Source organism: Dama dama, chromosome 12 (assembly GCF_033118175.1).
Source record: "Dama dama isolate Ldn47 chromosome 12, ASM3311817v1, whole genome shotgun sequence".
Taxonomy (NCBI): Eukaryota; Metazoa; Chordata; class Mammalia; order Artiodactyla; family Cervidae; genus Dama; species Dama dama.
This window is the reverse complement of record NC_083692.1, coordinates 6,553,796-6,579,211: the sequence shown is the minus strand read 5'-3', so window position 1 is coordinate 6,579,211 and position 25,416 is coordinate 6,553,796.

Below are 25,416 nucleotides of genomic sequence, written 5' to 3'. Positions count from 1 at the left end.
CTCTAGGTTGTGTTCTGTTTTGAATCACTGAAATTTTAAAAATTTGCAGTGATCTTCATAGAGCTTTTTTTTTTTTTTCTCTTTCTCATTGACCCTGATATAACCTGGTAGAAGTTCCTAATACTTATATTTTTCTTTAGTTTATATTTTTTCACACTTCTTTAGTTAAAACCTTGCTTAAATTTATTCTTTCTTTTTATCTGTTTCTGGTTCTGTTCTAATTCATTGGTAGCTTGTCTGTATCTATCTGCTTAGACGCACCTTTTACTTCATGATTTCTACCTCTTTTTAAATTTTGGTTTGTTTTAAATTCTTCCTTACATTTGATAGTCCACTGTTACATACCCAAAGTGACCAGCTTTCATTCATCTATTTAATTCTGCAGTTTAAGTATAATGTGGTTTTCACTTCAGAAAGATAGTTTTTGAGCTGTAATGGGACCACTTCATCATATTTCAATTTTGTTATTTCCATTGCTGCTGTCATCAGTCTCACTCAACAGTTTGTTTACTTTTCCTACCAGGAGCAGTTTCTTAAGTTAGGCTGAGTTGTCGTGTCTCTGGCTGCTGGATCTCCTTAGAGACATTTAAGTGCTCCTTCCCTCTCTCCTCAAGGCTCCAATGTACTTGCTGGATCTTCAGAGAAAGAAGATGATCCCAAGCCAGCATCAGGCAACCTAAAATTCCCAAGTTGCTCCTGAGGCATCAGGAAAGGATTATCTTTTTCTCAACTATAAGATGGTGCTCTCAAAAGCTTTCCACCTGACAAGTTTCCCCGTAGCTTCTGAGGAGAGAAAGATCAGTGGTTCCTCCATCATCAGGTAGTCATTCCTTTCAAAGGAGTTCATGAGTCCCAAGAAGTGAGACTCTTTCTAGAGTTCATTCTCTTATCTTTGCTTTAAGATTGTCTGGTAAAAGTCCTCAAACGCTCTTCCTGTGAAGAGGTGAGCAGTCTTATATTGACTCTAGTCTGAGCACTAACAAGTCCCGTGTTCTTGTTTTCAGCCTTTAAAACCTGTCTGCCCACCATTCCCAGCACTTGCATGGCTGCAAGAGGAACTGGTGGTTTAGATGGAATTTGGGAAGAGAGACTGTAGGAAAGACATCAAGTTTCTCTCTTTCCAGAATTCATGCTCATTTTCTACATCAAACAATTCTGATACTTAAACCCATTTAATTCAGAGCTCTCCAACATACCTTATTAGCCAAGAAACTGATTATCAGTGAAAATAGATTTATTTCCTTATGTTACACATTTATTTTTCAGAGGATAGGGGCAATCTCATTCTCTTTCTGTATTTATCATAGTCAAGTGACAACCGCCAGTGTAATTCAGATATTCAGTAAATACAGTTTGATTTGATAAAATCATTAAAAAAAATTCAGAAAAGATACACATCCAAAGTTCAATAGTGCTTTTGAAAGGGATTTTTACTTCTGTACTGATTGAACATTATATAACGAATATGTTTCACTTTAACTTAAAAAAGAAAAAATGTAAAAGTTATGATCAAAGACTTTTAAGTTAATTTCACTGGATCCTTATATACCTAACTGTCCAGACATTGAGTTACATAGAAAATGTGTCAAGTGAAGGAAGGAAAGAAGATGAAGGAAGGGAAGGCAGAAAAAAAGAAGGGAAAGAGAAAAATCAGGAAGGAGAAAAAATAACATTACACAAGATAAACTAATTGCCCCTGATTTGGTTTATGATACAGTCTTAATGAGAAATTCAGTTTTGTAATATTTGCATGACCTAATTACATAAGCATATTTAACTGAGATGTCTTATACTTTGAATTATTTGAACAGTTTCTGAAAAATCATAATTTCACTTGTCCTCATGGCAATATTAGTCAAAAAAAGCATCTCTAATACATACATGCTATGAGTCAATGTTCTCCCAGAAGCAACTCTAGTAGACATTTGAAGTAATTAGCAACCATATCTAATTGACTGCCTCCGGACTGAATAATTTTTTTTTCATTATTCAGGAGCCGCATATGTTGCAAATGATATAGACTAGTCCAAGTCACAAGTCACGGGTTTGAAGAAACAAAGCCCTATTTTTCAAACAAATCCAAAAGAAGATTTGAGCAGGATTGGAATATTTAGTAATACCTTATAGTTTGTTATAATTTCTGTGTTTTGCTAATGATTACAAAATAAAATGGGTTTCCCTGGTGGCTCAGATGGTAAAGAATCTGCCTGCAATGCAGGAGATCTGAGTTCAATCCCTGGGTTGGGAAGATCCCCTGGAGAAGGGAACAGCTATCCACCTCAGTGTTCTTGCCTGGAGAATTCCATGGACAGAGACGCCTGGCAGGCTATATAGTCCATGGGGTCGCAAAGAGTCAGACATGACTGAGCAACTTTCAGTGACACTCTCACAAAATAATCTCATCCCAGGTGGCCCTAGGGGTAGAGAATCCATCTACCAATTCAGGAGTCACTAGAGTTGTGGCTTTGATCCCCGGCTTGGAAAGATCCACTGGAGGAAGAAATGGCAACTCACTCCAGTATTCTTGTCTGGGAAATTTCATGGGCAGAGGGGCCTGGCGGGCTCTGGTCCGTGAGGTCACAAAGAGACATGACTGAGCATGAGCTTGAAAACACACACACACAATAACACTTTGCATGGAAGGAGGTGCAGTCTTTCACTTAATGGATCTGCCAAAGCCTGTAGGTGCTCTGTGGTGGGAACCTTGGATCAAGGAACTATCCGTCTCTTTATATTAAAATCGTGGAGACAAGCGAATGTGTTTTCTTTTCCTCTGTTGACTCTGAATGTTTGGCTGTCTCTTCTAAATATGAATAGACCGTATTCACAAGATTTTGAGGTTTTCTTTAAACAGTGTCTAGAAGGCATTATCCTTATCCACGGTAGATCTTATCCAAGACCCCACCAGCAGGAACTCATGCCAAGCTAGGAGTACTATAACATGTTTATTTTTCCATGCTTGTAAAAGAAAAAAAATGCCACAGTGATTATGCTTTCCCTTAATTCTCCACAGCGTTTAGTCTGATCTCTCAAAATGAAGAAGATGTGAGAATGTAAAGCTTTTTTTTTTTTTTCAGTTTTCCCCAGTGACACATATTTGGCTGGAGATAAAGTTTCATGAATGTTTTTATCTCCTGGCATTATTTCATCTTTCCATGGTCATTTTTGCTAAAGTTTAAAACACAAAGATTTCTCTTATTAAGGTGATCTTTATGTTTCAGTTTAGAAATTAGCAGAGAAATCAAAAAAACCCTGGTTCTTGTATACTTAACTGTTACCTAACTACAAATTTGCTAACATTTTCAGCAGTATGAATGTTTGTAAGCTTCAAGTGATATGTGTGTTAATATCTGTGGTGTGTGTGTGTGTGTGTGTGTGTGTGTACATGTTTCAACCATATGTATCTTCTATTCGTGGGAGGAAGGGAATAGACATCCAGTACTGGAGACTGAAAGAGATGGTTAATTCATGGTGATTGTTGAAGGAGGTCTTTGAGAGGATGTGCCTGTAGGTTGCCCACAATCTGGACTCTAGCAAATAAAGTCTCCTCACCCTCTTTCCCATCCTTGTGTATATTCTTTTCACCTTTCTCGTAGTGGGAGCTGTTTTCAAGGATACACCCTTGAAAGAGTAAGGCATTGTTGAAACAATCAATACCATAGAGTTGGTAAGCTGGAGACCAAAGAGATTGGATAGTACGGTTCTTGTCTGGGACTGTTGGCCTGAGAACCAGGGGAGCTGATGGTGAGTTTCAGTAGTCTGAAGGCATGAAAGGATGATGTCCTGGTTTGAAGACAGACAGAGAAAAAGAATTGTTCTTTACTCAGATTTGTATTCTATGTAAACTTTCAGTTAATTAAATGAGATTAACCCATGCTGAGGAGGGCAATCGACTTTACTTTGTAGATTCAAATGTCAATCTCATTTAGAAAAACCCTAACAGACTCTCTCAGAGAAACAATGTCTAAACTAATATCTGAGCACACAAAATTAGCTATTACACTTTTGTTCAATATGGCATTATTCATTCTATTGTGCTTTAAGTTGTATTTCATTGATTCTGTGTGTGTGTTTGTTTTGTTTTGTTTTGTTTTGTTTTAACACAAATTTGAAGTTTGTGGCAGCTCTGAGTCTGGTAAATATATCGGCACCATTTTTTTTTTTCCAACAGCATTTGCTCACTTCTGGTCCGTATCATGTTTTGGTAATTTTCACAGCATTTTAAATTTTTTATAACTATTATATTTGCTAGAATGATCTGTGATCAGTGATCTTTGATGCAACTATTATAAAAAGATAATGATTCCCTGAAGGTTCAGGTGATGGTTAGCATATTTTAGCAGTAGAGTACTTTTAAATTAAAGTATGTGCATTATTTTTAGACATAATGTCATTGGACACTTAATAGGCTAATAGTATAGTGTTAACATAATTCATATGCACTGGAAAACCAACAAAAAAAATTGTGATTCACTTTATTGCTATGATCTAGAACCCATCCTGCAATATCTCCATGGTATGCTTGTATTTATTTGGTACTAGGAAGAAAGCACAGGCTTTCCAGATGATGCTAGTGGTAAAGACCCTAGCTACCATGGCAGGAGACATGGGAGACACAGGTTCGATGCCTGGGTGGGAAGATATTCGAGAGGAGGAAGTGGCAACCCACTCCAGTATTCTCGTCTGAAGAATTCCAGGGACAGAGAAGCCTGGCAGGCTTTGATCGACAGGGTCCCAAAGTGTTGAACAAGACTGAAGCAACTTAGCACCCACACAGGGAGAGAACATATTTGGGGTGGGGGATGTAAGAGTTGGAATGTTTGTTAAAGATTAAGGTGGAAATATTATGCAGGCTTCCCAAAAGAAAGTTCAAAACTTAGAAGACAATTTCCTCTGGAGCTTAAAATGTATGAGTCATTTTCCCAGGAATAATGGCTGATTTTTCAGGCATTTGGGTTTGTTAAAAGAGAGAGTGAAGAAAGAGATTAAATGGCCTGGAGAGGGTCTATAAACATTAACTTTATTGAAGCATATACAAATAACGCCTTGCATCAAATTGTACGCTAAATGAGAGCAGTTTGAAAGTGAAAGTGAGAGTGTTAATCGCTCATTCGTGTCTGACTCTTTGCCACCCCATGGACTGCAAACCACCAGGCTCCTCTGTCCATGGGATTCTCCAGGCAAGAACATTGAAGTGGGTTGCCGTTTCCTTTTCCAGGGGATCTTCCCAACCCAGGGATTGAACCCAGGTCTCCTGCATTGCAGGCAGATTCTTTACTGTCTGGCCACCAGGGTATCCCAATAGGAGCAGTTTAGTATATGCCAATTATACATTTTAAAAGTGTTAAAAGAAGAAAATCAAATTATGCATATCCATGGATGTCATTTTGAGATCTTCAGGTGGTAACTATCTAAATGTATTCTTCGGGTTAGTTAATCAAGTAACCTATATTTTCATCATCTTCTGTTAACTCATCATCGCTAACTGAAGGGCTTGCTTTTCACATAGCCATAATCACAACAGTGATCTTCAACAGTGTGTCCCGTGGTTAGTTCTTACACTATAGCCTAACACTAAAGAGTATTTCTGATTATAAGTACAATTTCTGGGCTTCATTGTATTAAATATGCAATAAAATGGAATAAATAATATTTCATTATATTATTAGAAGTAAAAATGGAAATGTAAGATATACAGAATAAAGTTACAGAGATCATGTTAAAAATTCAGTAGTGTCTTTGTCCCTGAATTCAAAGAAAGAAGATTTTTTAATGTACAAGATTCATTGATTTTTTTTTCTTTTCTTCCCTTACGCAGGATATCAAGACATGTTTAAACATTCACTCTTTTAAAGGCTAAAAAAAATTCAAAACTATAAAATGTGTTGAATTTTTAAGGCATAAGCTTTATTACATTATATCTGATTCATCAGAAAAAAAAAAAAAAAAGTTATTCTCTTCTATCATTGTTTTTTGTTGTTGAGTTGCCAAATTGTGTCCGACTTTGTGTCTGACAATTTGACAACTCCATGGACTGTAGGCTGCCAGGCCACTCTGTCTATGGGATTTCCCAGGCAAGAATACTGAATGGGTTGCCATTTCCTTTTCCAAGAGATCTTCCTGATCAGGGATTGAAAAGGAGTCTCCTGTATTGTAGGCAGATTCCTTACCACTCAGCCCCCTGGTGAGAGGGTAACAGGCAGGAAGGCCAGGGGTCTCCAAGTAGAGGAAATAGGCTGCAAGTGCCAGACATTTTTAATCTCTCTTAAGCTGCAGAAGGAAACAAACTAGAGATTTTTTTTTTTCCTTCTCTATATAAATTTAAAGGAGGTTTCTCTTAAAATGCTGTGTTGCCATGACACCTTGTTTCACCTGAAGCTAACTATTCTCAAAACCTTGAGTTAACCATCACATTTTTTTCTTATGGAAATGTTTGTCTTAAGCTGTGTTAGTGTGCCCCAGACTCTGTCTTCAAGTTGGTTCCACCAAATGGCTCAACCTACTTGACAAACCAGTATGTTATACTCAGATATTGTTCCCCTAATCTATGTAAACAAAACTATTTGTATGGTAATCTGCCCTTCTACAAGATTCAAGTCAATCGGTTTATGGCCTGGGATGAATCATCTGGTGCCATTCTGAGTTTTAAGACATTCCTTCTTTTCATTAACAGACTGCTAGTGACTATAGAACACCCAGCTGAAGACTAGCAGGAGCGTACTCTTTCTGCCCCCTTCTGATGTCTATGTCAGAAGCTTTCTCTCTCTCCGTTATACTTTAATAAAACTTTATTACCAAAAGCTCTGAGCGATCCAGCCTATCTCTGGCACCAGACTGAATTCGTCTCCTCCGGAAGCCAAGAATCCCGGTGTCTTATCGTTCAGCAACAACCTTTCACTGGGAAGCCCTTATTCTATCATACTTCACTTTATAGGTATGTTCAAATACATAACATTATTTAAGTCTCCCTAGAATCTTGGATTGGAAAAGGCAATGGCACAGTCCACAGGGTGGCGGACTCGGGCATGACTGAAGTGACTGAGCATGCACGAAGGATCTTGAAAAGTGGTCAAGACAGACATTGATAGTTTCACTTTTTAATCAAGAAACTAAGATTTGGAGATACTGACTTCTCCATAGTCGAAGAGGTAGTAAATGGGACTGAAACTGAGACCCTCGACTTATTTCCTTAATTCAAGGAAACAGTGCTAAGAGTATGTGTTTCAGTCCTAATGGGAAATTCTTAGAAGTTCAGCTTCAGAGCAGTTTTTAAAAAGTGGGAAGATTTAGTGGAGAGTGACAGTGGCTTATCTTCATTGACCTGGCTTGTTCATCCATAAAAATCATTGAAGGCAAAATAGATAAAGACTTGAAATGATAAGTAGGAAGTGGGCACCATGGTTCAGCACAAAGGCAAACTCTGAGCTCTGAGAAAAGCTGGTGGCAAATAGCCAATAAGAACAGCCAACTCAATGTCTTCTGCAGCACAACGAGATTCAGAAGACTGCTTGAAACCTTCATGCACATTACACCATGGAGCATTTCAATGTGCGGGCTCTCTTTGAATCACTGAGGTTTGAAGATCATCTGGATAAAGGTTAAAACAGTTTTTCTGGGGAAGAAAACATTTTTATCAACATCTCAAGATTCAGAAGCACTAATGTAAATAAAAATATAAAAGCAAGTGGAAAAGATTAAATGTTTAAGATCTTAATGCATGCACAGATAAGAAAGGACAAGAATGATATTGCTAAAGTCTTTGAGAAACATTTGTGGGATTTCTGTCACATTGGTCTTCTGATGTGGAACTGATAAGATGTCTTTAGTAGCAATCAATTATATTATTTTAAGATGGACAACAACCTTTTAAATATATTTTTTGGAAAAAAATTTATGGGGGATTAAGTGATTTAAAACAGCTTTGCTAAGAGACATATTTAAAACCTAGTTTCTCTTCTCCATTATTATTGTGATCATTGTTTGCAACAGCAGCACCCAGTATATCTATATTCAATTAATATGTTTTATCTTTTGGAAACAGGAAATAGCTGAAGGAAACATCGGGAAGAGTGACAAACACACACATATATAGTTATAAATACAAATGGGGCTTCTCTGGTGGCTCAGATGATAAAGAATCTGCCTGCAATGAGAGAGACCCGGGTTTGATCCCTGGGAAGATCCCTGGAAAAGGGCCTGACAATACACTTTCATTTTCTTGCCTTGAGAATCCCATGGAAGGAGGAGCCTGGCAGGCTATAGTCCACGGAGTCAGAGTCAGACACAATTGAATGACCAACACTCACAATTTCAAAAGCATTAATTTAAACACAGATTTTAGCATCTTGACCACTTAAAAACCATTTTGATAATAGAAATAAATATTTTTTCAGTTGATAATTGTATGCTCTTTAAAGTACCAAAACTATTTCCATTAAAATAATCTAATTTACTGTTGCTCATCTCAGTTCACTCTAATGGTTTGGAAGAAAGCTCTAGAAGCTTTAAAATGTTATTAAGCAAGATAAACAAATGCAAATTAATCTGTTAAATCTTGAGAGTAAAAGAAGAGACATGTTGATGTTTAGTTTCTAAGCAGATTCATTCATAACACACCTATCTGTACATGAAACAATTTTTGCTACTGAAAGTACTTAAATCTATTAGCAATTAATTATTTGAAATAATAGTCATAAAAAACCCACAACTTTTTGATTATTCAGCATTTTTAAACTATGGTTTCCTATGAAATAACTAGCACTGGTATTTTAGGTTTAATTCACTTAAAAATCTCCAATGTTAAAATGTTACCTTATACATACTTCAGTTCAGTTCAGTCGCTCAGTAGTGTCCTACTCTTTGTGACCCCATGGACTGCAGCACACCAGGTTTCCCTGTCCATCACCAACTTCCAGAGATTATTCAAACACATATCCATTGAGTTGGTGATGCCATCCAACCATCTCATCCTCTGTCGTCCTCTTCTCCTCCCGTCTTCAGTCTTTCCCAGCATCACAATCTTTTCCAATGAGTCGGTTCTTCGCATCAGCTGGCCAAAGTATTGGAGTTTCAGCTTCAGCATCAGTCCTTCCAATGAACACCCAGGACTGATCTCCTTTAGGAAGGACTGGTTGGAATATTCTTGCTGCCAAAGGGACTCTCAAGAGTCTTCTCCAACACCACTGTTCAAAAGCTTCAATTCTTCGGCACTCAACTTTCTTTATAGTCCAACTGTCACACCCATAAATGACTACTGGAAAAACCATAGCTTTGACTAGATAGACCTTTGTTGGCAAAGTAACGTCTCTGCTTCCTAATATGATGTCTAGTTTGCTCATAGCTTTTCTTCCAAGGAACAAGGGTCTTTTAATTTCTTGGCTACAGTCAACATCTGCAGTGATTTTGGAACCCTAAAAGATAAAGTCTGCCACTGTTTCCCCATCTGTTTGCCATGAAGTAATGGGACTGGATGCCATGATCTTAGTTTTCTGAATGTTGAGGTTTAAGCCAACTCTTTCACTCTCCTCTCTCACTTTCATCAAGAGGCTCTTTAGTTCTTTATTTTCTGCCATAAGTGTGGTGTCATCTGCATATCTGAGGTTATTGAAATTTCTCCTGGAAATCTTGATTCCAGCTAGTGCTTCATCCAGTTCAGCATTTCTCACAATGTACTCTTGCATATAAGTTAAATAAGCAGGGTGATGACATACAGCCTTGATGTACTCTTTCCCAATTTGGAACCAGTCTGTTGTTCCATGTCCAGTTCTCACTGTTGCTTCTTGGCCTCCATACAGATTTCCAGGAGGCAGGTCAAGTAGCCTGGTATTCCCATATCTTCCCATATGATCTTCCCATATCTGAAGAATTTTCCACAGTTTGTTGTGATCCACACGGTCAACAGTTTTGGCATAGTCAATGAAGCAGACGTAGATGTTTTTCTGGAACCCTAGCTTTTTCGATGATCCAGTGGGTGTTGGCAATTTGATCTCTGGTTTTTCTGCCTTTTCTAAATCCAGTTTGAACACATGGAAGTTCATGGATCATGTACTGTTGAAGCCTGGCTTGGAGAATTTTGAACATTACTTTGCTAGCCTATGAGATGAGAACAATTGTGCAGTAGTTTGAGCATTCTTTGGAATTGCATTTTTTGGGATTGGAATCATCTTTTAGGATTTGAAATAGCTCAACTGGAATCCCATCACCTCCAGTAGCTTTGTTTATAGTGATGCTTCCTAAGGCCCACTTGAGTTCACATTCCAAGATGTCTGGCTCTAGGTGAGTGATCTCACCATCGTGATTATCTGGGTCATGAAAATCTTTTCTGTACAGTTCTGTGTATTCTTCCCACCTCTTGTTAATATCTTCTGCTTCTGTTAGGCCCATATCATTTCTTTCCTTTATTATGCCCATCTTTGCATGAAATGTCCCCTTGATATCTCTAATTTTCTTGAAGAGATCTCTAGTCTTTCCCATCGAATTGTTTTCTTCTATTTCTTTGCATTGATCCTGAAGAAGGCTTTCTTATCTCTCCTTGCTATTCTTTGGAACTTTGTATTCAACTGGGTATATCTTTCCTTTCCTCCTTTTCTTTCACTTCTCTTCTTTTCACAGTTATTTGTAAGGCCTCCTCAGACAGCCATTTTGCCTTTTTGCATTTCTGTTTCTTGCGGATGGTCTTGATCACTGCTTCATTTACAATGTCACAAACCTCTGTCCATAGTTCTTCAGGAACTTTCTCTATCAGATCTAATCCATTGAATCTATTTGTCACTTCCACTGTATAGTCAGAAAGAATTTGATTTAAGTTATGCCTGAATGGTCTAGTGGTTTTCCCCACTTTCTTCAATTTAAGTCTGAATTTGGCAATAAGGAGTTCATTTTCTGAGCCACAGTCAGCTCCCCATCTTGTTTTTGCTGACTGTATAGAGCTTCTCCACCTTTGGCTGCAATGAATATAATCAATCTGATTTTGTTATTGGCCATCTGGTGATGTCCATGTGTAGAGTCTTCTCTTGTGTTGTTGGAAGAGGGTGTTTTGTATGACCAGTGCGTTCTCTTAGGAAAACTCTATTAGCCTTAGCCCTGATTCATTCTGTACTCCAAGGCCAAATTTGCGTTTTACTTTAGGTATTTCTTGACTTTCTACTTTTGCATTCCAGTCTTCTTAATGAAAATCACATCTTTCTTGGGTTTTATTTCTATAAGGTCTTATAGGTCTTCATAGCACAGTTCAACTTCAGCTTCTTCAGTGTTACTGGTTGGGTTATAGACTTGTATTATTGTGATATTGAATGGTTTGCCTTGGAAACAAAGAGATAACATTCTGTCATTTTTGAGATTGCATCCAAGTACTGCATTTTGGACTCTTGTTGACTATGATGGCTACTCCATTTCTTCTAAGGAATTCCTGCCCACAGTAGTAGATATAATGGTCATCTGAGTTGAATTCACCCATTCCAGTCCATTTTAGTTTGCTGATTCCTAAAATGTTGATGTACATACTGGGGGACTAGTAATTTCAGCTTTGGGTTTTCAAAGTCACCCAATGTTAGTATTATTGATTGCTCAATTTTTCATTCCACTAAAGTAATTGCTTTCCCTCATTCATTCCTAATGTATTAATTTCTTTCTCCTCTCTTCCTTCATTTTTTACACTCTCCTTTCTTTCCTCAGTTATTGAGCAACCTTGATAGCCCAGTTCAGTTCAGTTCAGTCACTCAGTCATGTTCAACTCTTTGCGACCAAATGGACTGCAGCATGCCAGGATTCAGTGTCCTGCACCAACTCCCGGAGCTTGCTCAAACTCATGTCCATTGAGTCAGTGATTCCATCCAACCATCTTATCCTCTGTTGTCCCTTTCTCCTTCTGCCTTCAGTCTTTCCCATCACCAGGATATTTTCCAGTGAGTCAGTTCTTTGCATCAGGTGACCAAAGTATTGGAGTTTTAACAGGAAATTGAAGATGGAGAAAAAACTACACTCTGTTTCTGAAGAATATGATGCATGCAGACAAATAATTAGAAAATGGTTTAATAAATCCTAGAAATGTACCTAGTGCAAAGTAAGAGCTAGAAATGTAGAATTTCTGTGGGTAGGGATATGTTGGAAAACATATCTCCCAAGAAATGGTGTTTAATAAGAACCTTGACGGTGAGTAGATGTTTTCCAAGCTAACAAGGGATGTGGGGGAAGATAATTACAGACTGAGGGGAAAAAACAAAACAAAAACACACACACACACAAAAAAAAAACTTATGCAAAATAAACCAACATTTAAAGAAAATATACGGCTTATTGAGGGAATAATGATTAGCTATGATTTCAGAGTAGCATACCTTATAACCAAGTTAGTACACAGTATGAACTCTCCAAGGCACAAACATAAAAATAAAAGAAAATTTGTAGTGTTTTTGTTGGCTTGGCTTACCCTAGGAAATGACAATAGAATGGATGTCTTAAGAGAAATTTGTTTCTCCCAGTTCTGCAGGGTGGAAAATCTCAGATAAGGGTACAAGCATGATGAGATTCTGGTGTGTGCCCTCTTCCTGATTTGCAGATGCCCATCTTGCTGTGTTCTAGAGCAGGGATCAGTAAACTAAATAGTGCTCTTGGGGAAAACCTGGACTGCTGCTTGATTTTGCAAAGTTTTATTGGAACATAGCCATGACTATGTGTGTATTATGAAGCGTCCATGCCTACTTTTGTGCTACAGTAGTGGAGTCGACTTGTAGAGATGTGGATTATCTGCTCATAAAGCCTAAAATATTTGTCACTTGATCCTTTATGGAAAAAGTTTGCTTATGGTTGTATTAGATAATCTGATGAACAATTTCATCTCAGATTTTCTGATTCATCCCACATCCCTCTGTTGGGAAGTCAAAATGAAAGACATAAAATACATAAAACTTACATTTATAAAGACATTTAATTATAAATAATATAATTCATATGTGCAGGACTCTCTATATTCAACTGTCTCTACTCACCTAATTGCAACACTTAACATATGCACCATCAATAATTACTTTGAAATTACTAGATTTTAATGATCTCTTAAAGTTCCCTTTTTATACAATAACTTCTTTATAAAGGTGTAGTTAGTCATGTCCCAGTCTTGACTGTGCATGCATGTAAAAAGGAACAGAAATATATAGTGCATTTTTTCTGAGTGACCCAACATATGCTTTCTAGGTCAGTGAGTCTACTGAATTGACATTCACTGAAACTAAGTTTTGGTAAAGGAATTCGGGGTTGCTTTTATTTATTATATTGTTAAATGGAGAAGTGGCTTAGGTAGACAACTGGAAGAAAAAGAGAGTGAGGGTAACCACTGGGGGATCCAAGTTCGAAAAATTGGTTTGAACATTTGAAAGTATAGAGTAGATTCTGCTTTACTGGCTCATTGTTTTTTTGTTTTTTTAAACATTATAGAAGAGAAAGAACATATCTGTTTAGTATTAAGCACAAAAGTAAATATGTATTTAATATAAAGCTTTATATGTATATGTCATGAACACTCACACACACACATACACACACATATATATTACATTTAGACTAAGAATTTTACTAATATTAAAGCTTTACATTTTAGTTTCTCTTTTTTATATATGAGAGATGCCTATCAAAATCCTTTTAACTTTACCTTTCAGTTCAGTTCAGTCGCTCAGTTGTGTCCGACTCTTTGCAACACCATGAACTGCAGCACACCAGGCCTCCCTGTCCATCACCACCTCCTGGAGTCCACCCAAACCCATGTCCATTGAGTCGGTGATGCCATCCAGCCATCTCATCCTCTCTCGTCCCCTTCTCCTCCTGCCCCCAATCCCTCCCGACATCAGGGTCTTTTCAAATGAGTCAGCTCTTCACATCAGGTGGCCAAAGTATTGGAGTTTCAGCTGCAGCATCAGTCCTTCCAATGAACACCCAGGACTGATCTCCTTCAGGATGGACTGGTTTCATCTCCTCACAGTCCAAGGGACTCTCAAGAGCCTTCTCCAACACCACAGTTCAAAAGCATCAATTCTTTGGTGCTCAGCTTTCTTTATAGTCCAACTCTCACTTCCACACATGACCACTGGAAAAACCATAGCCTTAACTTTAAGTCCAAACAGATGCTGAATCATACAACCAGGGTGGGGATTGCCTTAAAGTCTGTAGACAGAGTGTCTTGATATGGGTTAGGGTGGGAGTAGTTTCACGTGGATGATAAATACTGGCAGTGCTCCTTGGTTTCTTTGTTCAACAAGGATCAGCTCACAGAGTGGAGACCCAGCAGGACTCCACCTGCCACCACCTCCTGAGACTTCCAGACCACATCCTTCAGTGGTGTCCTCTCTGTAGGTCTTTGTTGGAGACCAAAACTCGGAGCCCTTTGAGGCTGCCTGTTTTCACATAGGATTGACACACCTATTGTTGAAAGATCCCTGAAGCTCTACTATGTCAAGTAATTTTGAGAAGTCATTGGTACATCCTTCAGGTTGTTTAAAGAGGGATTGCTGCATAAAGTCTTTAGAGAATTTCCAAATTATACACATTTGAAACTGAAACCATATAGAGTTCTAAGAAGACCGACGTCTTAATTGAATTCAGCAGCAGCTTAATGAATCTTAAAATAATTGCAATGTTTCAATCAGTTGCTATCAATCAAATTTATATATGTCACACATATCTGTATTGTTGGCCCATATGAATTACAAAAATTGAACATGAGGCCACCCTATCTACTGACTAGAAAGAATCTCATTTTATTTTTGCTTTGTGTTTTGTTGCGTTTCATCAGGAGTTACTATAAACACTTTCTAGGTCATATAGACGTGCTTAAAAGCTCATAGTTCCTCTGATTGGGAAGCAGTTCATTCTTAATGGTATAGTGACAAAATTGACTCTGTTTATCTTATTTACATTAAGTTAAATTACTGGCACTGATAAGTTTTGGTAAGGCAGTTCTCCCAAGTTATTAAAATATTGTGTATTTTGGACCACCTTTAATTCAGCTTTGCTCTTTACATTTACAGTACTTCCTCATCCACAAACATGAATGCAAAGGTTAATTTTCTACCAGTTTTTTTGTTTCATGTCTTCTAACCAGTTATGTTTATGTTTAGTTCATAACTTACAAAGAGAAGATATTTTTTTCATGATTTTTAGTTGCATTATCCTTATAGCATTATCATTAAAAAAAACCATAAACTTCCTAGAACCGACTTGTGTGGGAGACCAACCTAGAAACTATAAGAAATATGCATATAAAATCATGTACTTCTTTCCCTTGCCAAAATACAAAGTTTACACCTCTTAATAAGAATTTCATTTCATATTTTTCCCCACTGGTTGCAACTAGGCATTTATTCCAATGAGACTTTTCCTGCTTTGGAACTCTGCTTTGATAGTTGTCCTCAACAAATTATTTTTAATACCTCCAAAGAGGATGATTTTATCTTTAATTTGTATTTCATTATGTGTCCCTTGAGGTAACATAGAAATGAGATTAGAGCCAGGGTTCTGGCTTCGAATTCCTGGGGTCCAGTCCCAGTTGCTTTACATAGTGACTGTGTGACTTGACACTCCCCAGCTTCAATTTTCTCACCTGCAAAATGAGGACATTAAGAATAGTCAGCCCTATGGAGTTCTATGGATTAATAAAAGAAGGGGAAATGTGGAAAGAATGATTGGTAACTAGTTAAAGTAAATACATGTTGGCTGCTATCATTCCAAGACAAGTTAGGTAATACTTGGTAGGTTCAGTAATACTAAGGCCAAATAAATAAATATTTTATTTCAAATTTTCTTAGAGGGATTTCTAAGAATAATTCCAAAAATGAGTTATATGATTGGAATTAGAATACAGACTTCCAAAAATATCTTAAAAATCTGCATTAAAATTTTCCTGTACATGTACTAGATAATAAACTACTTTTTAAAATATTTTAATTACAGCTATCCATTGCTTGAGAGGCTGCTCTGCCCTCTTGGAGTTGCCTATTGAGAAAGTATTTAAGCAAATTTGAAATGTTTAATGAAGGAGGTGAGTGTCTGCAGTGGGTAAGTGATTTAAAAATGTGTCTGTGGAAGTCACAGAAGAAAAATCCTCATAAGAAAAGATTTGACTTTTGCCACGAAGTTTTCATAAATTTGTTTAACAGCAGATCTAGATAGTTCTTTTACATTCCATTTTATCATAAGTTTTACTATATATATTTCATTTCTCTCTGGGCGTTTTGACAACTGAATGGAAAATTCTTCCACCCTCTCTAATGGGTATCCACAAGACAGTTTTCTTTAATACACTCTGGTCTTAACACCATTGGCATTGTTTCCTGCTGTTTTGAAAGTTCTTTGGTCAAAGGGGTTGCTTATTATTTGCTTAACTCCCTAGAAACTGTGCACTTAAACAATAAAATCCCTCTCTTCCAAACTGAACCTCACACTGCGACCTGTGCCAAAGGCCCGGAAGAATTTATCATGGAAAATATGGAAATAGAAATGCTATATCATGCATTTAAATATGAACTGACATAGATATATAATATGGTTTAGTTGAAGTAGTTGCTGTTGTCTGAATGATAACTCTTGACCTGAGAAGCTATGTTGTAATGAAAGGGGGTAAATTTGCATGATTTGTGCCATAAGCAATATTTATAATGTAAGAGGGCTTTAAAGATTAATACGTTCCCAGAGCAACACATGAAAGAGACAGGAAAGGTTATTCAACGATCATCCAAATGAGCTATTTATTTGTAATACTTTCATCTGGAAGACTTTCTTAGTTCTTTTTTTTTCCCCTTATTACTTTAATAAACAAAGAAGACATTGATAGCTCCCTGATTTCAAAATATTTTCTGCAAGTTTAACACTTTCAATCAAGGAGAAAATGCTGTTTAAAAAAAAAATAGTTAATTGATTGCCCCTCAGTAGTTAAAGGCTTATAGTACTTATACCATACTTATAAGTACTTATACTTATATAGTAAGTTCTTATACCATTAACTTCTCATTTTGAGAATCAAATACTGGAAGTATTTTTCACAAAATAGTTACATTATTTTTTATCTAATTAAAAATTGGTTGAGTATAACCAATTATAATCAACCAATTAGAATTACAAATTGATTCATAAAGCTCCTGAGAAAATATACTTACAGAGTTCAGTCGTTAAAGTATTAAAATCTCAGGTTGAGTATACTCTGTTTTTTAGTGTTTCTATAAATTGAGATTTCTTTCTTGTTTCATAACTGTTTCCTTCTTTTGGGTATAGAGCACTACAGCTTAGTACAGAAAGGAAAGTAATGGAATTCTCCATCAAAGTAAAATAAAATATTTTAAAAGTGAGTGTGCTCAACTTCTACAAGAGGAGCCTGTAAGAAATCCCACGCAGTGTCAGTTGTAATGTGAAAAAATATCAGAAAAAGAAATCAGGGGTATATGTCGAATATTTCTTTTAAAATTAACACAGAATGCAAGCTCCTTAAGTACAAGGTCTATATCAAATTGAGCTTTCTATAAAATAATTTTATTTATTCATTCATTCTTGACTGTGCTTGGTCTTCGTTCCTGTGTGCCGACCCTCTTCCAGTTGCCGGGAACTAGGCCCGTTGTGGCACATGGGCCCAGGTGCCCCATGGTATGTGGAGTCCTCCCGGACCAGGGATGGAACCCATGTCCCCTGCATTGGCAGGTAGACTCTCAACCACCGGGCCACTGGTAGAGCACATTCTTAAAGGCAGTCCTAAGAATAATTTCTTCAAAATTAATTGTCATGCCCTTCTAATTTTCCATCTAAAAATACAGGAAGTTTTCTAAATGACCTCATACTCCTTACTTTTTTTTTTTTTTTTCATCTTAAAAAATCAAATTGGTTCAGTGCTAAAATTAAAAGCCTTGTGGAGAGAGGATTAAAGTGAGTGTTCGAGAGAAAGTTCAGAATTAAATAAGTTGTCATATCTCTGTATTCTGTGATTTTAATTATTTTAGCAAATGATGTTCGAGAGTATAGTTGTGTCTGTACCTTTCCAAAACAACAGAGTCTAATTGAAAAGCAAAGGATTGTGTCAAACATGAGGTTCCCTTCATAGAGCCAAGCTGTTTTCACTGGAGATAGAGAGTATAATGTTGACTTTAGAAATGTGGACAGGGATGGGACAGCCAATATAACAAGACAGGCTCCAGCATCAGTGCTTAACTAATAGCTGCCACTTTTGGGCCACTTTCCCACCCCTAGTCTTCTTAAATAGCTCTGCTCCTATTTTTGGCAGATTGAATCTCAATCAGAAAAAAAAATGTGGATATTATGATTCATGTATAATATTTCTTTGAGAGAGGAATAAAGAAAATCATTCCCCCTTATCTCGTGTCTCCTGAAGCATGATCTAACATTATTGCCATTTTGCAAAAGAGAGGGATTGTTTAGGAAATTTAGCCAAGGTAATAGAAGAAATAAGCACGGCCAGACAAGAGATCTCCCAGTTCCCCAATTTCTCTTACATCTTTCACAGTAAATTTTCTCTGGGATCAGTTGCAGAATTTTGAAGAGAAACTTAGGGAAACATAGCTCTATTTTTCCTCTGACAGGCATGCAGACCCTATAAAAATGACAAATGATTGAGAATAATCACTTGGATCTATTCTAGAGTTGTTAATAACAGTAAGATTCGTACATCAAATGTAAAAGTAGGTTCAATAGTTAACAGTTATTAGAGCAAATTAAATCCATCTGGACTAAATTGTCTCCCAAGCATTAAGGTCTTGACTTTACAATCAAAAGACTGCTTTTCCCCATTACTCTCTGTTCCATCCTAGTAGCTTTTAGACTTAGGCATGCTCACTGCCACTGTGATGATCCATTTTCAACTGAGCACCACAGACTAAACTCAATAGACGCGTTTAAATTCTACTTGGTTTCCTTCATAACTAATGGTATGTGCTGTAGCTAAAAGTTCAGGCTAGGGAGTCCGTCAGGGCTCAATCCCAGTTCCAAAACTGTGTTTGTCAACTGCAAATTAGGTATATTGCTGCACTCTTAAAGCAAAGCCATCTCTGTTTCTATAAAACAAAGATAATATATTGCTCTTGTCTTACAGAATTATTGTTAGAATTCTCATAATGGGATGCATGACTAAATCCTTGGCTTGTAGTAAGGAGTCAAAATGTCCATATTATTACTTTCTCAGCATTCTCCTATGTCCTGTAGGCAAGTGTAGAAGAGGTTACATTGCAAGGGGGAGGTGGAAAAGTGCATCAAAAGCATATCCTCAGTGTTGTCTTCTCCCAAATTCTTAGGCATGAGAGGTCTTCCATTTTAGAATAATCATGACTATTATTTGCTCATTAACTTAACATTGACTTGAGTTACTTTTTATCATAACCATGCACAATGTCCTGTTACTTCAAGTCTGCAGTAATCTTAAGGGGAGATATCCAGACGTTTAATTACATAGGAATGTATGTTCTATGTGGCGATGGTGGTGGTTTAGTTGCCAAGTTGTGTCCAACTCTCGCAACCCTATGAACTGCAGCCTGCCAGGATCCTCTGCCCATGGGACTTCCCAGGCAAGAATATTGGAGTAAGGTTGCAATTTCCTTCTCCATTACATTCTATATTAGCCCATAATATATAAAATATATTTTGAATCTAATAGACTCTCAGAAAATATTTCTTTGAAAGAATAGGCTATTGTCCGTAAAGGCAGATGACTTTATTTCCACTCATGGTTCCTACTCTCAGTAAGCAGGTTTTGCTAAAGCAAGTCACGTGTTCACAAGGAGCCGTATTGCCACTCCCTGCCGACTACTCAGAGCGATGTGTAGATAATACAAGATAATGCAGATGAAAGCATGTGCCAAGTTGAGAAGTTAAAGCTCTAACTTGAAAATAAGAATGAGAGCTGGCTTTTATTATGTCTCAGTGCATAATGATATAACAGTTGCATTTAGATCCTTGAAATGACAATGTGATTTAGAAAATATACTTGAATACAGTAATTTGCAGATGAATGTGATCTGCTTATAAACAAGAACTACTGAGAACAGAGTCCCATGTCCTCTGAAATTTCTTACTGCATGGCACGAAGATATAGGCATAAATGCAAAGTAAATAATCACGGAGAGGCCATCACTTGCACAAATGTCATGTTGCCGACATCACAGATCTCCATTAGGAATGAGCAGTTTAGCTTGAAGAACTGAAGTGGGGTGAGGATAATTTTCATTATTTCTTTTCACTCTCACACTGACCTTTCACCGTCCTGGAAGAACAGTCTCAAAATTCAACCTTCCCTTCTAGGACTTTAATAAACAGAGACAAGGTCTGTTTCCATTTCTTTCAGAGACTGGAGTGAGAAATGTTGAAATACCACATGAAAGACCTTGCTTGTAGGGTTTCCAGCTGAGGCTATAGGCAGAAGTGCTGAAAATTCTCACAAGGGATCCAGGCTTCATGACATTTCCAGACAAACCCTGTGGCCCCAGGGGACAGAGGGAAACGTAAGGTGAGTTTCCGGAGGCCTGGTACACAAAGTCCCCTCAATTTTGAACCATTCAAAGAGTATTGATGGAGAGTTTAGACACGTTTTCTTCATAATATTTTGCATTTGCTATGTTATTGCTGGTGAGAATTACTGTGCTCTGAATAGGAAAGGAATGGCTATTTTTCCACTTAATGTCAAATGTTAACTACTTTATGGAAAGTGCAGCTTCTCCTTTTTTTTTTTTTTTTTTTTTTTTTTTTAATATGACCTCTCCTGAACAAGAGGCCTGTGGAAAATGAAGCATTACCTGTCTTAATAGGTTTCACTCTCCTGCACAGGCTGCTTCAGTGATTCAGAGTCTATTAAAAAGGACGCAAAATTGCACAGCAGGAAGGCTCTCCCAAATATTTCCTTGAAGTTCTGTTTTCTAGATTATCAAAAAGAAAAATAGAAAAAAAAGTGTTAATTATTAGAGGTTTTTGTTGTTGTTGCTGCTCTATTGATGTAAAAGTTACTATTCCCTGACAACAAATTATTGCAATTACTGACAATGCATGCAACTAATTAGCCATAAGAAGTAAAGAAATGAGACTGAAATGAAGTCCTGACCATAAAAATCAGTCTTAATTTGAAAAGTAAAGTATTGTATTGTAACACTCTTTCCACATGTTTTAGTAACTTTTATGAAAATCTAGACAACTATGCCTGAGTATCTTTATTTTTATTTTCATCTGCTTATACAAACTTTTGAAAGGAATGAAAGCCAATTAGTACTCATTTCAAATGGTTGACATCATTTTAAAATAATGTGAGATGCAAAGCATAAGACTGATTTCTTTCATATTCAAAATCTGTTGGGCTGTATGTATTTTTGCATCATGAATATTTTTATTAATACCTGATGCACTATCACTTTCTATATGTTGACTTCATTACGTGCAGAGCTCTTGAGAAAAACAGAATTTTCTCTTATCAATTATATTTTGGATATGAAGCACAATTTATACAGAAAAAAATTCTTAATTAGTATTTGTCTTTGAGTGAAAGTAAAAACACAAAATGATGGTATAGACACACATAAGCACTAATTTCCATATGAATATTCATTGTAAAATCTCTAATCAAATAATGTGTTTTGAAAGATTGTTTCTTTCCTATAATATGTTGAGTTTATTTTACTTTAAAGCAGAATTCTGGTTTTACTTATCTTGCACTAAATTAAGCAAAATAAATATTACAATGTTTAAATCGTATCTTTCTGTTATTCAGGCCAAAATAAAAATGAATAAAAGGACAGAGAATAATGTCACAATTGTTTATATGCATATGTTTAATGATGATACAAGAATCTCTCCTTGTTTTAAAATTTCTTTATATTCTTCCCAGAATGGTTGATAACTAAGTGAGTTTTGACAAACAGATATACAAGTGGAAGTGGTTTATTGAATAAACTGGTGCAGGCAGAAAGCAAATTTATTTTTCTTATGACTTCATCTTTAATCCCATCCCCTTTATTCATTCTCTGACCTCACATAGCCTCACCATTCATAGCCCATTGGTTGAAATTCTAATTATTATAGCCTTTTCTGTTTATTTTATTTAGAAAAATAACCGCACAGCTTGGGTGACCAACAGTTTAGCTTTGCCCAAGACTGAAGGATTTTTCTGAGGTGTAGGACTCGCAGTGCTAAAGTCTGGAATGTCCCAGACTTTCCTGGTGGTCCAGTGGTTAAGACTGCACCCCCAATGCAGGAGGTAAAGTTCCATTCCTGGTCAGGGAACTAAGATCCCACATGCCAGGTGGCCAAAGAGTTTTAATTAATTAAAAGATAAATAAAACCTGGACTGTTCCAAACAAATGGAGACAGTTTGTCACCCTAAGGGAACAGTCTAGAAATCATGTGATTCCCAGCCTCCTAGGTTAACTCAGATTTAATTCTTCAGGACAGCAGTCTCCTATTGTCAACTTTTGCACTGTTTCTCAGCTGATTTTCTATTTTTCCATCCCCATGCACAAAGCTGCATTTGTCTGTTCCAGGTTTGATTTAGGAAGAGACAGAAATGTCAGCCAGCATGAGTATGATGAAATCTATCTCAATAAGTTCAGAGAGGACTTTGCCTTTTCTTACATCTTGAAATAAATTCTATTACTTCCCTTCAGCCTATCAAGACTTTAGGAAGAATGCCTTCAAAGTCGTGCAATAGCCTATTCTCCTAATTAGGAGTCACAGTGCTAATGAACTTTGTATCAGTCACAAATCGTGCAGCTCTTCAATGAGCTTTCTTTAAGATTTCCAAAACAGCAGATGCCAGATTGAGATATATCTTTGCTATCACTGAAATTATTTTCTTGACATGTTTTAATCAATATTTTGAAAATTTTGTATTTCTTGGGAAAAAGAGGGAGACAAGGATCATTGGGGGAAAACCTATGGGCTTCCACGTAGGGTTCTTCTCTTAACAAACAGGGGATAATCCTGGATAATAGTTCTGCTGTCTTTGATTGGTTGAGAAATGTCAATAATAAATAAAGCTTTTCTTCTAGACCCATTATAAATTGCCAGAAGAATTTGTCATTTTTTTTTTTTTTCCCTGGATTGGCAGACAATCCAGGAAACTCATCAGCTATGGAGAGATTCATATTTTAAAATAGAATTTAAGCATCCAAGCTATAATCTCAGGATAAATTTCCCTGGAAAGGAAAAAAGAAAGCAAAATTCCAGATTTCAAAGTCCCCTTAGTCTTTCTTCCACTTTTGTACACTATTCTACTGAATTGTTTTATGATTTTAGATTCCTATTGATTGCTTAAATGACTTTGCCTTTACAGATCCACAATACTTCCCCAAACGGTCTGTATTAGCACTGGGAAATGAATCACTTTGAAAAGTCAACAATGTCTATGAGTGAATGGAATATGAAATGAATATTTACCTCTATCCATGCAATGGAAAAAGAAATAAAGCTACATTTCACTTAATTATTTTGGAGGTATTTATACCTAAATTGACTTCAACCCAGGTTTTGACTAGTTTCTGTATTTATATAATTTTAAATCAGCACAAAATATTTTCTTTTACAGTAATTTAAATCACACTTTAAGAAAATAGACCATGTTTTGAAATAAAAGTGTAGACCTCTTATTTTGATGCCATTTGCTTCAAACTATTTAATTATTATCATTCAATGTGCAGGGATTATCTTTGGTCAACAGAACTGCCCTGTATTATAACCTATGAAATAAGCCTGAGATTACTAGAATGATAATTTAATTTTTCCCTGTGAACCAAGTTTTTAAATATAAAGAAACACTAAACTTATTTATAATCAAAATGTTTTTAACATCTATTGACCAAAATAATAGTTTTCATATATTGGCAGATATATAGAATTATCCTAATAAAGTTTTAATTTGAGAAATAAACATTACAAGAATAACATATATGTATATACCTTGAAAAAATACAGATTTTTATATGTGTATTTCTATATAATAATGTATTATGTACTCAGTTGCTCAGTTGTATCTCTTTGCAGTCCCATGTATCCTGCAGACTCCTCTGTCCATGAAATTTTCTGGGCAAGAATACTGGAATGGGTTTCCATTTCCTACTCCAGGGGATCTTTCCGACACAGGAATAGAACCTGCATCTCCTCCATTGGCAAGTGGGATCTTTACCACTAACACCACTAGGGAAACCCAATCATATAGCCTATATAATTACATATTATATTACTAATTATAATAATTTCATATATTAATATTTTATTATATATTTACATTCTTTAAATTGACTTTCTCAACATTTAAAAGTAAGCAGAACACTATCAGTTCTTATTTCTATATGCAAAACACTCTCTTAGCTATATTGTAGGTTTGTTGGCCATTCCAAAACATCTCAATGATAATCTTCTAATTTATGCACTTCAATAAGATTTTATCATTTTAATGTTTTCATAAAATTCACTGATTTTTTTTTTCAAAATTGCACTTTATGGACAATACATACATACACACAGGTATATATTTTCTAGATATACATAGATAAATTTTCAATCATTTTTATTCCATAGACCACAATATTTTAATTCAGAAAATATTCACTCTGTAGATGCTAAGATACTTACTTAGCTTAAAGAAAATTTTGCTAAATGGAGAATAGTCTCCATTCTACATTTTTATACAAATTTAAAAATAATTCAGTTCAATTAGGTTATTTTTTGTCTCCAATTAGAGGTTATTAATCAAACAATTCTTTTTACAAGACAAACCTTGTGGAATGAATTATCACTGTTTATTATTCTTTTGAAAACTTTGCCAAATATATCCTTCTGCAATATTAAAGACCTTCTCAGTTTTATTATAAAGACAAGCAAAAGAATGAGAAACTGTGTATGTATGGTCTGAAATAGCTTTTGACATTTAATATCAGCTTCATCACAGAAATTTTCTGTAGTTGTTATTCTAATTTGTGTGTATATATATATATGTGCACGTGTACATATACATACACCCATATATATATATGTATATATATAATATTTTTAAGTATAGAAAGCTACATTTTTAATCATTAGAATATCACAATTTCTCTGAACATAATTAGGTTATGTCTGAGTGAAATTCAATGCCTAAATACATTTCTGTTCCAAAATAAATAACATTTTTATTTTTTATAACTTTAAATGAATTTAAATATGCATATTGTAACTTTAAAAAAATAATTCTATCATCTTTTGAACTTTTTAACTGAAACACGAAAACATTCACAATAATGTTAGATGTTTTGTCTTTAACAAAGTACATTTCAAAAAAAAAATTGCTTTATGTCAGTATAATTCAAAAACTTCAGTTCAGTTCAGTCACTCAGTCGTGTCTGACTCTTTGCGACCCCATGAACTGTAGCACGCCGTAGCACACCAGGCCACCCTGTCCATCACCAACTCCCAGAG